The sequence below is a fragment of the Saccopteryx bilineata genome, chromosome 1, assembly GCF_036850765.1.
Source record: "Saccopteryx bilineata isolate mSacBil1 chromosome 1, mSacBil1_pri_phased_curated, whole genome shotgun sequence".
NCBI lineage: Eukaryota > Metazoa > Chordata > Mammalia > Chiroptera > Emballonuridae > Saccopteryx > Saccopteryx bilineata.
In genome coordinates, this window is record NC_089490.1 from 63579884 (window position 1) to 63595427 (window position 15544).

Genomic DNA, 15544 nt, shown 5'->3' on the forward strand with positions numbered 1-15544 from the left:
CATATAAATACTTAAGAGTGTTAGTTGAGAAGCATTCCTAGCTGTGCTAGAATGGGATTCACAAACTTGGAAAAAACCTCTTGCAGAGCTCAGTGATGGGCATGCTCAGAACACTGGCAGATACGGGATACACAGGACACCTTTTCCTAGAAAGATGGAATAGCTCCTGTGCACGTGCATGTGTCTGGAGCCATTCAACACAGTTACTCAACCAGGAAGTACATTTCCCAGGCGGAGTCATGTGACGAGTTCTCACAGATGGAATAAAGAGAAAAGGTGTCGAGTCACTTCCGGGCTATGGTGTTCAAGAAGTGAGTGTTCCCTCTTTATTCTCTCTTTCCCTCCCATCTGCCAGATGCAGATAATCACAGCCTCCAAAGGTGGCATTCTGGGTTGTGTTGTGTCCCCCTGCCTACCAATTCATGTGCTGAAGTTCTAACCTTCAGTACCTCAGAAAATGACCTTATTTAGAAGCAGGATCATGACAGATATAATTAGTTATGATGAAGTCATAATGGAAAAAGGTGGGCCCTAGTCCAACATCATTGATGTCCTTATAAAAAGGGGAAATTAAGTCACAGAAAGGAACAGAGAGAAGAAGATGTGAAGAGACAGGGGGAAGACCTCTACAAGCCAAGAGAGGCCTGGAGCCAACCTTCGCTCTCATCTCCCCGAAGGAACCAGCTGTGTCCACTCTGGTTTTTGACTTCTGGTCTCTGGAACCGGGAAACAAAACATTTCCACTCTTTGGGGCCCCCAGTATGGGGCTCAGCAGCCTAGAAACCTATGTAAAGGGTAGGGCCAGAAAATGGGAGGAGCCAAGTGCAGGATTCCTGAATAACTGCTGGATAAAAGCCCTTCACTGATCAGAAAGACCTGCACTGAACGGCACTTCAGCAATAAAACAAAATTCCATTGTGTCCAACCACTGAAGATGAGGACTGACTGACTCGTTCTAACAGCAAGATTATGTAATATAATGTTTAATTAAGTAATCTACCTGGCAAGTAACTTGTAGTTATTTTACACACACACACACACACACATGCACACACACGCACACACACACACAAACCATGCACATAACACAATACAACATCCATGTAAATTTTTAGGATGAAAAGGAACTCAAGGAAAATTGAGTTCACAGGAAGATATTTTAGGGTAATTACCCCCCAGTCCTCCCCAGGATACAAATTTACTCTCCTCTGTCAGTAGAAGTAGAATTTCCTCAAGAATATTAAATGAAGTCATAATGTCTAGGTTGGTATTATACCTACATAGTTTAAATCAGTGGTCCCCAACCTTTTTTGGGCCACGGACCGGTTTAATGTCAGAAAATATTTTCACAGACCGGCCTTTAGGGTGGGACGGATAAATGCACAAAATAAAATTATGCGACCAGCGTAAAAACTGGTATTTTAAAATATAATTGTCGAACTTATGCGACAAGCGTCAAGAGTGAGTCTTAGACTGATGTAACAGAGGGAATCTGGTCATTTTTTAAAAATAAAACATCGTTCAGACTTAAATAAAATGGAAATAATGTAAGTTAGTTATTTATTCTTTCTCTGCAGACTAGTACCAAATAGCCCACGGACTGATACTGGTCCGCGGCCCAGGGGTTGGGGACCACTGGTTTAAATCATGCTATAATTCACTTAATTTTTTTTTTTTTTGAAAATTCAGAGGAGCACTTCTCTTAAGTGGCCCAGATATGTCAAGTTTTACTTGGGTTCTATGAATAGGAATACTGTAATATGAGGTCCCAGATTTTTCTAAAGTTCTCAATATTATTTTAATTAATCTGAAGAGAAGTCACTATGTGACACCTGCCCCCAAATATAGACAAACGTGTACTTTCTTCATGATAGGGTAACTAATACGAAATCAATACACTATTTTCCATTTTTGGATTTTTTTTTCCTTGCATGATGAAAAAAAGTAAAGGGAAAGATATCCTAGCTAAGACATAGAGTTGTAACTCAAAATACCTCAAGAGCTGAGCTGGCAGCCGGGTTGCCCTGTTTACAGAAAAGCTAGGATGACTCAGTCTGAGCTCGGGGCTCAATTTACATCGCAGCATCTGGATTCAAAACAGATGTGAGATGTAGCAGCAGGTTTCCAGGTCGTGAGTGATCCAAGCGGGAGACTGAGACCACTCACCAAAAGGATGCCAAACGGAGATAGTGCCTGAGGGAGAGAGAAACCTGAAAGGTGTTGGGAAGACCTGGCCAGGTCAGTCCATTCAGGTTGCCCGGTAAGATCAGCATTTCCTGCAGCCTGCAGCTGCTGGGGAGGCCAAGGGTAAGGCGGCTGTAGGATGGCACTGAACAGTCCCCTAGCCAGCTCTGTTACAGTCAGGAAACATCCCTCACCAATGACTTCTTTCCTGAAGCAGCTATTGTTCAGATTAAATTATGGAAATCTGGTAATAAAATGGAAACCTTTAAACAGCACATACTTCCTGCTAAGATAGGTGCTTACCTTTGTGTTGTTTCAGAGAGAAAAACTGGGGGGAATGGAAGGGAGAAATTTTTTAATGACTTTTTTTTTCTTGGTGAGAAGAAAATCACACCTGCACTAACTAAGGTATAAGCGACACTGATATCTAAAAAATACAGGGAAAAAAACAGTAGCACAAATTCTTCCCAGTCCTATTTTATCTCCATCAGAATTCACCTTGCTCCTTTCCTTAGTTCTTCTTAGATGTGATCGATCAGAAAACGCTGGCACATCAAATGCAGCTATAGATTTTATGTGCAAGACAAAAACAAACCTCCCTCACCGCTTCTCCTCACCTTCCCCCTCCAGTCTCTCTTCCCCTCTCTCCTTGTCTCTTTGTTGTGAATGTCAGGGCTGTCAGTGTCACAATCTAACATGATTAGAGTTTCTGACACTACACCAGAAGTAGACAGAGAGCAGGGGAGCAGGCGTCAGGGGCGCAGGTGGAGGGGGCCAGCATCAGGAGGCACAGCCGCGGAAAGAGTCAAAGGGGTTAAGCCCAACCCCCTCCTCTGAGGTTCCTTGATTACAAGGCAATTTATAAATCACCCTGGATTGTTCTCATTTATCCAATTAGTCCATTTTCCTACTCCTGTGGAGATGCCTAAGGTGTGGATCTACTCTGCGAGATCAAAGGCTCCAATAACGGATAAGACAGAATTCATGATTCAGCAGATTCTAGGGCTGTGAAGTGTGACAATCGGCGCGCTGGGAAGATAGCACCAGTCCATTTCGAGTATCGATTCACTGTACTCTGTCACTCTAATGATGTTATCTCATTAAAAGAGATAAATGCCCCACTGTTCTTCCACGAGCATCTGCTTCTTACTCCTCTCTCTCTCTTTTTTTTTTTTTCGTAGCATGGCTCTCAGCAGCAGCACATTAAAATGAAATTGAAATCCAATGCAAGGCTTGGCGACAGAGATGCTTACCAAGGCTGCTTCCTAACTGCTTTTTTTCTACTCTTAACCCCCTTCCAGCCTCCCCACAACTGATTCAAGATGTCATCCGTAGAAACAAGCGATATAAAGAGAAACAGATGGGGAAAGGACTCATAATAGGAAGCATTTATTGAGGGCCTATTATGCGAAGCTCCACTGTGTCAACATTGAACTTCTACCACGACCTTGCCAAGTAAACTGAGTAATCCCTACACTGCAATGAAGAAATGGAGTTTGATGCTAAGATGCCTGCCCACGATGACTTGGGGAACGAGAGGCTAAGCCACAACTTGAACAAGGGTCCCTTCCATGCGAGTTTTTTTTTTTAAATCTATTTTCATTCATAGAACAAATAAGTAAGTATGATTGTAACTAGATTAGAATTGGTGAAAAAATACAAAAGAAGGTGGCAATTAGTCTTCAGCCTGCTAAAACCCAGGGATATAATGCCATAAGCAGAGAAATGGCTTTGTTTTAACAAATTTCTTATTAAATAAAAAAGGTAGCAATTTTCTATAATGAATGTTTTATATATTATTCCTTTGTGTATCAGGCCTCTAAAGTACACATTATTAAAGTCTATTAAAGTCTGTATTTAGCAGCATTACTAATGTGCCTTTTGGGGGAATTATTACAATAAAACCACATCAGTCTTTCACAAAATTTCAATTGTTTAATATTCCTCTTCTGATCTTCAATACACATGTCTATTTTTAGCTACAATCAGACCTCATCCAAAATGCCATAATCCCAGCCCAGAGCTGTCACAAGTTGTTTATGGGTTGGACTGAAGACATAACAAGAGACGTAGATATTACTAATTTCAACCTAACCTTTTTTTTTTTAAACTCATTGCAGTTTTCCTATTGTTCTCATTAATAAGTGCTCTTTGCTCACTATGACATGTAATGACACTTCACCTTTCTGGGTAGTATTGGTTATCTTTTTCTTTTTTGTGACAGAGAGAGAGACAGATAGGGACAGACAGGAAGGGAGAGAGATAAGAAGCATCAATTCTTTGTTGTGGCACCTTAGTTTCTTATTGATTGCTTTCTCATATGTGCCTTGACTTGGGGGGGGTCTACAGCAGACCAACTGACCCCTTGCTCAAGCCAACAACCTTGGGCTCAAGCTGAAGAGCCTTGCTCAAACCAGGTAAGCCCACACTCAAGCTGGCGACGTTGGGGTTTCAAACCTGGGTCCTCTGCATCCCAGTCCAATGTTCTACCCACTGCGCCACAACCTGGTCAGGCAGTATTGGTTATCTTAATTAACTGTTTATATTCCTATCTAACTCAGACTAACCTCTCAAGATAATGCCACTTTATTAAATTTTGAAGGTGGCAAGACTCTTTAGTCTATAAAAAGAAAATCAAATAAACAGAAGAACATATAAGCTGTGATCATTTAAACCTAAACATTGTCATATATAAGAGACTAGAAATATGTCTTTGAACATTAACAAAGGAATTTCTGCAAAGTATGTAGTTTTAATACTCTACATAGACATCTCTCCTTCTCTATCCAGTACATGTATTTATATATGTATATATGAATATACATATATTTTTAAATGAAGCCAATGATGCACATATATTCAAAAGCACAATGTTCTCTGAAAATGTCTTACAGAAAACAGTAATGCTGGGCTCATTTTATAGAGACAAAAGATAACAGGTAGCTGAAAAGAATACCAGAAAACAGCTACATGTTATAAGGCCTCTGTATCACAAAAGGGAGAGGAAAGAGGAAATTCTTAAGTATTAGGCACCCAAATTAAAAAGCTGGGTTGGGCCCTGGCTGGTTGGCTCAGTGGTAGAGTGTCAGCCTGGCGTACAGAAGTCCTGGGTTCGATTCCCGGCCAGGGCACACAGGAGAAGTGCCCATCTGCTTCTTCACCCCGCCCCCTCTCCTTCCTCTCTGTCTCTCTCTTCCCCTCCCGCAGCCAAGGCTCCATTGGAGCAAAGATGGCCCGGGCGCTGGGGATGGCTCCTTGGCCTCTGCCCCAGGCGCCAGAGTGGCTCTGGTCGCGGCAGAGCGACGCCCTGGAGGGGCAGAGCATCGCTCCCTGGTGGGCAGAGCATCGCCCCCTGGGAGCGTCGCCTCCCAGTCGGGCGCATGCGGGAGTCTGTCTGTCTCTCTCTCCCCATTTCCAGCTTCAGAAAAATACAAAAAAAAAAGCTGGGTTGGAGGCAACCTCTCAGTTTTGTACTTCCCTCCACACACAGCAACTCCACTGTTGGAGAGGATATGTTCGCCAATCAAGTGGACTGTTAATATTCTAAACACGGACACACTACAGATCAAGTAACTAGTCATGTTTCCAGTCACCGATTCACTAAATAGGACGTAGCTTTATTTAATCCAGTAAGAACTACTAATTGAGAGAAAAAGGGCAGAGTGAGGACTCGGAAGATGGAAGCATCCCTCTGCATGAGGCACCAAGGCCAGAACCCACTGGCCTCTTTGTCACAGGGTCCCAGCCAGAAGTAGCATCATCAAAGAAAGAGGTCGCAGCACACATCATGTGTCTAAAGGGCTTGTCTAATTATGCTGTGGGGCTGTGTGGGCTTAGTTCAATACGGTGACGCAGAATGAGAGCCCGCCAGCTCAGTCAACATTCAATTAAGGCGCCACATGAAGGCTGGCAGGAGATGTTTGTCGATTTGAAGAAAAAAAAAGCAAAACTCGTTTCAATCAAGAAAATCCCAGGCACTCCTCTTTAAACTCTCAAGATATAAGGATGAACAAGATTTCTAAACCGACACTCAAATAGTGTGTGGAGTGTCACTGAAAAGAACTAAGTGGGACCGGAGACCCTCTTTCCTCCAAGTGAAACCTGTTTTATGGTCAGTAGCTGCGACCACCTTTCAGATATGAAATTACATTACAGTCACGTCAAAACATACCCCTTCTGCTGCTCTGGGGCCATTTTGGTCTTAAGCTGAAAGTTCAGCCTTTCTACAATGCAGCCTAATTTACCTCCTACCAGTTCAGATTCTCCTCCATCGTTTTTGACATGATCGGAAGGTGTTAAGTCAGGCCACTGACATCTTCACCCTCAAGTCAAGGCCCTGCCATGTCCCCGTGAATACTGCAGGGGTGCACAGGGTCTCGGGCCAGAGCTGACTTCCGGGCGCTCCAGCACAATTATTCATCTGATGCTCAAATTATCTGCACAGAAAGATTCAAGTTTTCAACTTACAACCTGGACCCTGAAGACTGCTTCTCAGAGAATGTTCCATCCTGTACTGCTCTGAGATTCAGGGGTTAGTGTGTATGCAAGAGACCCACAAAAATGTGTTTCTGGTTGAGCAGAAAAAAGGAGTTGCCATGGACTTAAACAGAAGCGCTGATGTTGCTTTGACTGTAGAAATAACTGTATAAAGAGATAATTCTACGTAACTTAGAAAGCAGTTCTCAAATAGCAGGTATATGTTTTCTGTATATATATTATATATATATAATATATACACACACACACACACAAACACAATCCTACACACTTTATACACGAGTTATACACAGGTACACATTCTAAAGACCAATGAGCACACATATATATATATTCACTTAGTTCTTTTAAATTTGTCTTCTCCCTACTTTATGCCAATTGGCCATCTACTTACTGGTCTATATGGTTAGTTTTCTTATCAATCCACATTCCCATACCTCTCAGAGGGAATGACAATCCTTTTTTCCCCTAAAATGTCAGCGAATTTCCCAGGGCGACACCTATGTCAGAGACCGTAGGTCTAACTTTGCCATTTCCAGCTACCCCACAGTCAGCAGAATTCGATTCACATGTGACATTGGTGCTACACTGGCCAGAAATGTGCCACATCCTCACAAACCATAAAAAAATGAAGTTTTTAAAAATAAGGACTAAGGCTAGTTTTTCCTTAAAGATATAGAAGGTGAGAATAGATGTGCTATACTGCAGGGCACTCATGCTGGGGCTCAGGGCTCAGCTTCTTACACGAAGGACTGCCAAAGAGAGAGGGCGCGGGCATGCCCTCGCTCGGTGATTCTCAGACTCCTGTCTCCGGGCAGACTTAAAAATGATCACAGATTCTAAAGAGCTTCTGTTTATATCAGTTATTTCTATCAATGTTTACCACTTTAAAAACTAAAATGGAGAAACTTTGGAATGCACACACATATCTCAACATCTGTCACAGAGGTAAAGTCATTGCATGTAATGTTGCCTCCTGAAAAACTGTATTCTATACTTGAGAGGGTGGAAAAGGCAAATAATGTCTTGGTATTAACAGGAAAATAGTTTTGACCTTACGGGTGGCCAGTGAATGGACTCCCCACCTCCACCAGGCATTCCCAAATCACAGTTTGAGAACCACTGGTTTAAACTTGCAAATATCAACAACGTCTTTAAACAGCTGCAAGAAGAAATGACACACAGTAGGAGGATATAAAGTCCACTTAAAATTCTTTGAGCCAATGAATAAAGGACTATATTTTTTTTCTAGAGCATCTCCCTACCTTCTCCGGCCCCCAAATCATTAGTACATTAACACGCTCCCTTCTGGTAATGTGTTAAATAAACGAACTCCCGAGTCTACGTCTCTGTTCGAAACAAAAGCCTGTCTTTTTTCTCTATCTGCCCAGTAAATATTTTCATCCAGTGGCACCAAAGATGTAAGATATATATAGCTAAAATGCCTTTTTTCCCCAGGTTGCTAATCATATACACAAATACTTATTGTAGGAGAGCTGAAAACATAAAAAAATTTTTTTTTTTTTTTTTACAGAGACAGAGAGAGAGAGTAAGAGAGAGGGACAGATAGGGACAGACAGACAGGAACAGAGAGAGATGAGAAGCATCAATCGTCAGTTTTTTGTTGTGACACCTTAGTTGTTCATTGATTGCTTTCTCATATGTGCCTTGACCGTGGGGCTACAGCAGACCGAGTGACCCCTTGCTCAAGCCAGTGACCTTGGGTCCAAGCTGGTGAGTTCTGCTCAAACCAGATGAGCCTGCGCTCAAGCTGGCAACTTTGGGGTCTCAAACCTGGGTCCTCTGCATCCAGTCCGAAGTATCCACTGCACCACTGCCTGGTCAGGCAAAAAAAAAAAATCTTCTTAAAAAAGAAATAAATGCACCCTGTGTACTTACCTTCTGAGAAAACCCACTGCCAACATTCTGGGCAACAGCCTCTTAGTCTTGTTATCACGTATATTTAAAAAAATACAGTGAAGCTCTTACCTTAAAGATAAATGAAATCTTTTATTTTAAAATAGAATTTTTAGTGTGAAAAAATGCACATTGCTAAAGAAAATTTAAACACACAAGCAAAAAACCATTATCATGCTCTTAATATTTTGATGTATATCTGCACTTTTTTCTGTGCGTAGATGTATACCTTAAAAAGTGAAATGATCAAACTGTACACATAGTTATGTAACTTGCCATTTCACAATACACTTAGAACATCTTTTTGTGTCATTAAATACCCCTCCATCCTTCCTTGATATTTTATGTGTGGCTGTTTCATGTTCACTACCTTTTAAAAATTACTATTATGACAATATGGGAAGAATGGCTGAGCTAAATTTTTATATACATTCATTGAAATTTCATTTGAGTAACTGTTGCAGAAATGCAATTTCTGAGTCAAAAGGTGAAATATATTCTTTCACTGTGTAGGAAAGATATTCCCATTCCTACTTTCACTGAGTAAATTTTACAAATCCCCATCGATGGTGTAGTTAGGAAAGCCATCTCACCATTTTATTTGGCATCTATGTGATAACTGTCAAGGTTGAACATTTTCTTATATGTTCTTTACTAATCATATTTCTTCCTTTATTGGTTTTATTTTTCTGTTCTTCACCCAATTTTGGTTAGAATAATGATCTTTACCTTATTAATTGTAAAAACTCTTAATAAATTTGCTCAGTAACCTCTCATCACCTATGTTGTAATTGCTGCCTTGCTTTGTCTTTTGTCTTTGAGGATAACTCAGAATGTGTTTTGATTGAAAGAAATTTCCAGGTTTTTTGTGGGTTTTTTTTGAAATTTCCAGGTTTTACATACATTTTCTTCCTTTATAATTTTTGTGACCAGAAATTAACAAAGCTTTTCTTATCCCAAGATAGTTTAATATTTATTTGTCTTTTCTTCTATGTCACTGGTTTTCAAAGTGTGATAAAAATCTTCAATGTCTGCCACAAGGGGGACTTGGCCATAGCCTTTAGAAAAACAACAGTGGAGGCTCATCAAATGTAAACTGGTCATTTGTTGAAACTACCAAGAATATCTCAGAAAGGGGAAAAGAGAAATCTTATACATTTATTCTTCACCAATTCCTTACATTGTATCCAGTAGCTTTGTTAACTTGCTCTGTCAGTGAAGAAGTTTAAAATGGAAAAAATGGTAACATCAGGTTTATATTTACATATTAAACCTCTGGGATGTGATGACTTGTCTCAACTTGGCCGGAACAGAGCTTCAGAAGGCAAAGACCTTTGTTTTGTTCACCAGCATATTACAAACACAGTGCCTGCTACAGAGAATGCACTTGCTAAATACGTGTTGGAGGAGCTGATTTTTAATCAGGTAGAGTTGTGTATATGCTACATGTTGGGTAGCAGAGTCAGGGGTAATGAGTTCTAGGCTTCACTGCTTTGCATTAAGGAAGTGCAAAGTAAAAATAAAAACAAAACTTCTAAATGAAGGCAGTAAGGAAATTTCAGTTTTACTTTTTAGTTGACTGTAGAGATATTGACCTGAGTGCAGAGGTGAAAGTGCCTCAAACCTGCCACAGTAAGACTTGGTGCTGAAGGCTGGAAACTATTCAGAGAAGAAAATTTTCTGTGCGGCAGATATTAAGCAAAACAGTGGCAATCACACAGCAAGAGAAATCAGAGACACTACTCTATTCCATTTGATGCTTTGGCATTTGTCCAAAGCAATAACAATCAGATCTGGCTTTATTTGAATATAACAAGAAAGAAACATTTTTCAAGAAGATTCATTTTCACTGTGGGGAGATGAAGAAAAAAGCATTTTATGTAATAACAGAATAATCAATTATTTTTCAATCAGATGATATGTCCTCATAAATTCAAGACAGAGAACGGCATTCATATGCCTTCGTGAGAACGATGACCATGAGGGAAAGAGCTTAGGATCCTACTCCAGCCGAGGGTGTTGTTAGAAAGAGAGACTTTTCAGGAGGATACTGTTCCTGTTAGCTGGTTCTGTTAGTTCCTTACACAGTGGTATGCAATAAATGTACATCATCCTGTCCAATCTGCCTCTACAAATCCCATCCCGGCCAACCTGCTTCCCATTGGGCTATATTTCTCAAGCGACACACTAAAATCCTCTCTTTATAGCATAATAGCATAGAGATAACACAAATGAACCTAAAACAATCCTTCTTAGTAACAAAAATGTGTAATACACACACACACAATGTAATATATTTATATATATTAACAAGGAAACAACAATTAGAGTAGGAAGATGAAGACTTTTGACAAAATTTAAAACTACATTCTAATGATACAGTTTTCAGTCAATATAAAGATTAGAAAGTCAGCTCCTGAAAAAAGATCTAAGAAGAGTACAAAAGTTGGAGCGATGGTCTTCAAGTCTGCATAGGGCCAGGAAGAATGAGTATCCTGGGAAAATCGGTGCACCACAATTTTTTTTAACATGCAAGGCTAGAATATAAAGTCCAGAATGTACCACTGAAGTCTGTTTACAATATTAAAAAGGTGAATAAACATAAGGGTATCTACTCTATAAACCTTGTGCATCAGAAATCAAACGGACATGTTTCGTGTACGCCAGCCTTAAGCAATGACACGGGATTCAGGAGAAGCATGGAGCCAAGGGAATACCCTCTGTTTCTGTCTTCTGCCAGCATTCACTTCATGCACCAGCATGCCAGGAGTCTGAGGGCCAGGACTGCACCCCGTTTTGGTGTGTCCTCAGACCCTGACAAAGATAGAAGTTTAAGCGATAAAGGCCCTGCCTGGTGGGCAGCAGTCCACTGACTATTAGGTTGGCCCCATTAAATCAGTCAAACTGCCAATCCCTTGTGCCAGGGGGGATATTCCTGTGTTTTTAGAGCTGCCGTTTCCGACTGGCCAACCCCCATCTAGCTGATGGGATACTTTAATTGGTACCAGGAAGTGGAAACTGAACAAATGTCTCCAACTTTCTAGGAACAAATCTTAGAAAATCAATCACACCCAGGAAAATATTCCCAACATTCTAACTTACACATCCTAATTGATGAGATGATTCCCGAGTTTTATTCATGCCAGGAAGATCTGTTTCCTCCCCAGAGGGTGACTTATGCTTTGTTCTATGCCAAGAAGACCATAAGGAAAAATGCTGACCTATTACGGTTACACATCAGGCTTAATTACTACATTATATTAAAATACTGTAATATAAAATAACATGCTTGCTGGGCCACTCAGGCAGAACATAACTTCCTAAGCCACAGACACACCTACTTAGACACTTGCAATTTCTAAGGAGTCTGGTTCCCAGCTGTGCGTCAGGAGCCAAACCATTACATCAGGTCTTGAGTTGCCCCGGAGAAACTTAGAGCAGGGCTGTCATAGCAAATTGTGCTTGCCAACCAGAAATTTCCCAAGAGTTGTCTCAGCTTTTCGGTACACCGAACTCTAATAGACGCCAGGGTTTGCAAAGACCACAATAGATCTCCTCCTCTCCTCGCCCTCCAATCATAAACTTCCAGTATTCCAAAAGCTTACTTCTCAAAGACTGTTTCGAGGCGAGTATTATCCTGGTGAGGGGGTGGGGGTGGGGTATCAGGACAAGGTTTCCTTCTCTTTGGTTTGGCTCAGCTAAATGAAAACCTCTCAAAAAATAATTGCTTCTTTTCCCCTCATCTCCTCAGATGGGGTGAAGCAGCACCTCTGCGCAGGCCAAAATGGCTATGAGAAAAACTTCCACTGGAAATGGGTGCTTGGTAAAAGAATCTCAATAAGGAAGACGGGCTTTCTAAATGCTGAGGGATTCTTGAATATCTTTTAAAGACCAAATCATGTAAAAGCACTGTCCACCTCCGTCACAACCCAGAGATCAAGTGATAACTGAATTCTTCTTGCAGGCCTCCAGAAATGTCTCTCCCTGTTTTAAATCCTTCAAGTGGCTCTCAGAATGGGACCGTTTCCTCCTTCTCTGGCTCATATCTGCCATTTCCCACCTCAACCAGAACTGTTTCTGTCCCCCCAAGGGGCACACTTTAGGCTATCACAACTGAAGTGAGGTAAGGGGATGCTACGAAATGCACTCCAACGCAGAACACAGCCTCTCAGATGCAAAGGATTACCTGGTCCGAACGTCGCAGTGTCACGGTTGGGAAGTCCTGCCCTAGCTGTAGCAAACTCTTTGTTGTTCTCTACACATGCCAGACTTTTTCATATGCTCCTGTCCCTAAACATTAGCTGTTTCGTTCACCTGGAATGCACTGCGTACTTCTAAGCCCAAGAAATGAACATTTATCATCCAGGATCCAACCCAAAATGTCACCTCCTCTGTACTATCCTTTCCAGATCCCCAACAGTCAGAGGGATCTTCTGAGCGTCCAGAGCTTCTGGTACAAGTTTTCATTAGAACACTAGCCACACTGCCCCCAAACTGTCTGTCACTTGCTGAAAGCCTCATTCTTCACTCATCTCCAGAGTGCCTATCTGGTTCTCGCTGCTTCCTGAACCAATCAGGGGAATGCATGGAAACACTGCGGATGAACCGAAGGCTCTCTAGCAACAAGGACTGAGGCGTAACAGTATCCATAATGTCAAAAACAACAGCAAATATTTGTCAAATGCTTATAAGGTAGACAGGCACACAGATTAAGCAGTGGTGCACATATTAATTCATTTCGTCCTCACGACAATGAACTAGGTACCATCATCGTTGACATTTTACAGAGGGGAAACTGAGGCACAGAGAGGTTAAGACACTTGCCCAAGGTTACTGAAGCTAACATCGGAAAGAGCTGACAGGTAAACCCAGGTAGTCTGTTTCTGGAGCCGTAATCTTCCAATATTCATATCAAGACAGCTATACAGTAACCAGTATTTTGGCAGCTCAGAGCTCTCAGACAAAACACAAGTGACCCCTCCAGAGGACTAGACCACCACAGAGCAGCCACCATCTCCTGTGACCCTTACCGTAAACATTACTTCCTCGAGTCACACATCTCTCCAACCTCTGGAATACTTTGGGCAGGAGAAGCAATCTCCTTCCAACATAGAAAGACACTATGTACCCCAAAACATCATGCTACCATCAAGAAGACGTAAGTGCTGATTCCTCAAAGCATCTCTTACCTTGCTCATGCCGCCGGGACTGAAGCGAGGGATCAGACATGTCACAATGCAAGGCTGTTCGTAAAGATTTTCCTTGTTCCTGTAGACCTCACGTCCTGAAGCAGGCAGCTGCACTGCGAACACAGACAAAAGGAAACCCGTAAGCTGGTGCTCAGAAGGCCATGGCGCAGTCCTGTGTCCAACGAACCCTTCTGCCATGACGACAGCGCTCCCTGTGTGCACGGTCCAGTGTGGCGACCACCAGCCACAGGTAGCCACTGAGCACCTGAAATGTGGGTAGTGCAACTGAGAACTGAATTTTTGGTTTTCTGTAATTTTAATTAAATGTGAAGGTTAACAGCCACATGTGGTTAGTGGCTGCCATATTGGTTCAGGTCTGGAGAGTCAAATCAAGAGTCTTGAGGCCCCGGATACTGGGCATGCCAGTGGCCAAGGAAAAGCTGCATATCTATATGCTCAGAGTGACTGCAGATACACAGGAACAAGAACACTTATTTACTCAATTAATTATTTTTTGAGTTCTTATTAGGTGCTGTGCACTGAGGATATATAGTGGTCCCTAATCCAGAGAGCTCAATAATTTAAGAGTTTCTAGTTCAGACTATGACTTCTTTAGAAAGGGAAAGTATAGAGCATGTGAGCGGCACCCACGGTGTGCCAAACCTCAATGCCTTCCCTGCTGGCACGAAGCATTGCTTTCGGCTTGTGATGGAGCCTGAGAGGCATCTGATGGAGCCTGACTATATCACTTCCAGGATTAGGAGATAGTGCCATCCACAGAGCTCCTTGGGAGGCGGTACCCCATAAGGGAATTCAGGGGGTCAGTTTTCCCAGGGCCAACTGAACCAGGAGATCCAACTCCCCCTCCAGTGGAGTAAGGGTCCATGTTTTATCCAGGCTGTTGGTTCACTGGGTAGGGGTTTATTTTAGTTGAACTGAATTTTAGAGTAAAATATTACTGTATGGTTCTAGGGTTCTTAATTTGTCAAATATTAGGAAAAATAGAAAGAAAATACCTTTGACTACTAAGTACACTTGCAGCCATTTCCTTAGAAAGATATATATGGGTGGATTTGAGAGGAAAATAAAACACTGTAAGCTTCCTTATAATGACCTTATTTCTGTGTTAGTTTTTCAGATGGCATCTAGGAAGCATTCACCTATCTGATCCTTTCTATCAAGATTGGAATTAGAGATTTAAATGAAACTACAGTGCTTTTTAAAAAATGTATTATTTTTATTATAACAGACTGTATTTCCCCATGTATAAGACACACTTTCTTTTTGAAAAATTTGGGGTCTAAAACCTGGGTGTCCTATACAGTGGTTGGAGATTTTTTTACTTGCATTTCCCATTTTTTCACACTTGTTTTTGTGCTCATTGTTGAAGACAGTGATTAATCATGAGACACAGATGAGGACAAGCTAATGGATGGGAGTTTTGACAGTGATGAAGAGTTGTATGAATTTTATGATGAATAAAACTTGAGTTCAGTAACTTTATATAATACATTTTTTTTTCAAATTTCGGGTTCCAAAATTAAGGTGTGTCTTATACATGGGGAAATATGGTAATAACAATATAGAAAATGTTGGAAAAGGAATAAAGACTCATAATCCTACTCTAGCCCACCATAATCACCTTTAGTTCTTAGCAATCAGCCTTTCTCTGTTGGAGAATGGCACATGGTCCAGGCACATGTGCTGAGTCAAGGACACAGAGGGTTCAAAGGCTGTATTCCCCATACTAATATCTT

At 41.5% G+C, this 15544-nt stretch overlaps 1 protein-coding gene across 5 annotated transcripts in view; it reads right to left on the reverse strand.

Moving 5' to 3' along the window:
* Window positions 1-15544, reverse strand: part of BACH2 (BTB domain and CNC homolog 2) — a 369568-nt gene that overhangs the window by 270191 nt on the left and 83833 nt on the right. For 4 of the 5 annotated variants that reach the window (XM_066254282.1, XM_066254284.1, XM_066254285.1 and 1 more), the window contains exon 2: window positions 13788-13900. The gene's annotated coding sequence lies outside the window, so the exon portion shown is untranslated. The remainder of the gene's footprint in view (window positions 1-13787; window positions 13901-15544) is intronic. The other variant, XM_066254283.1, reaches the window with a different exon arrangement.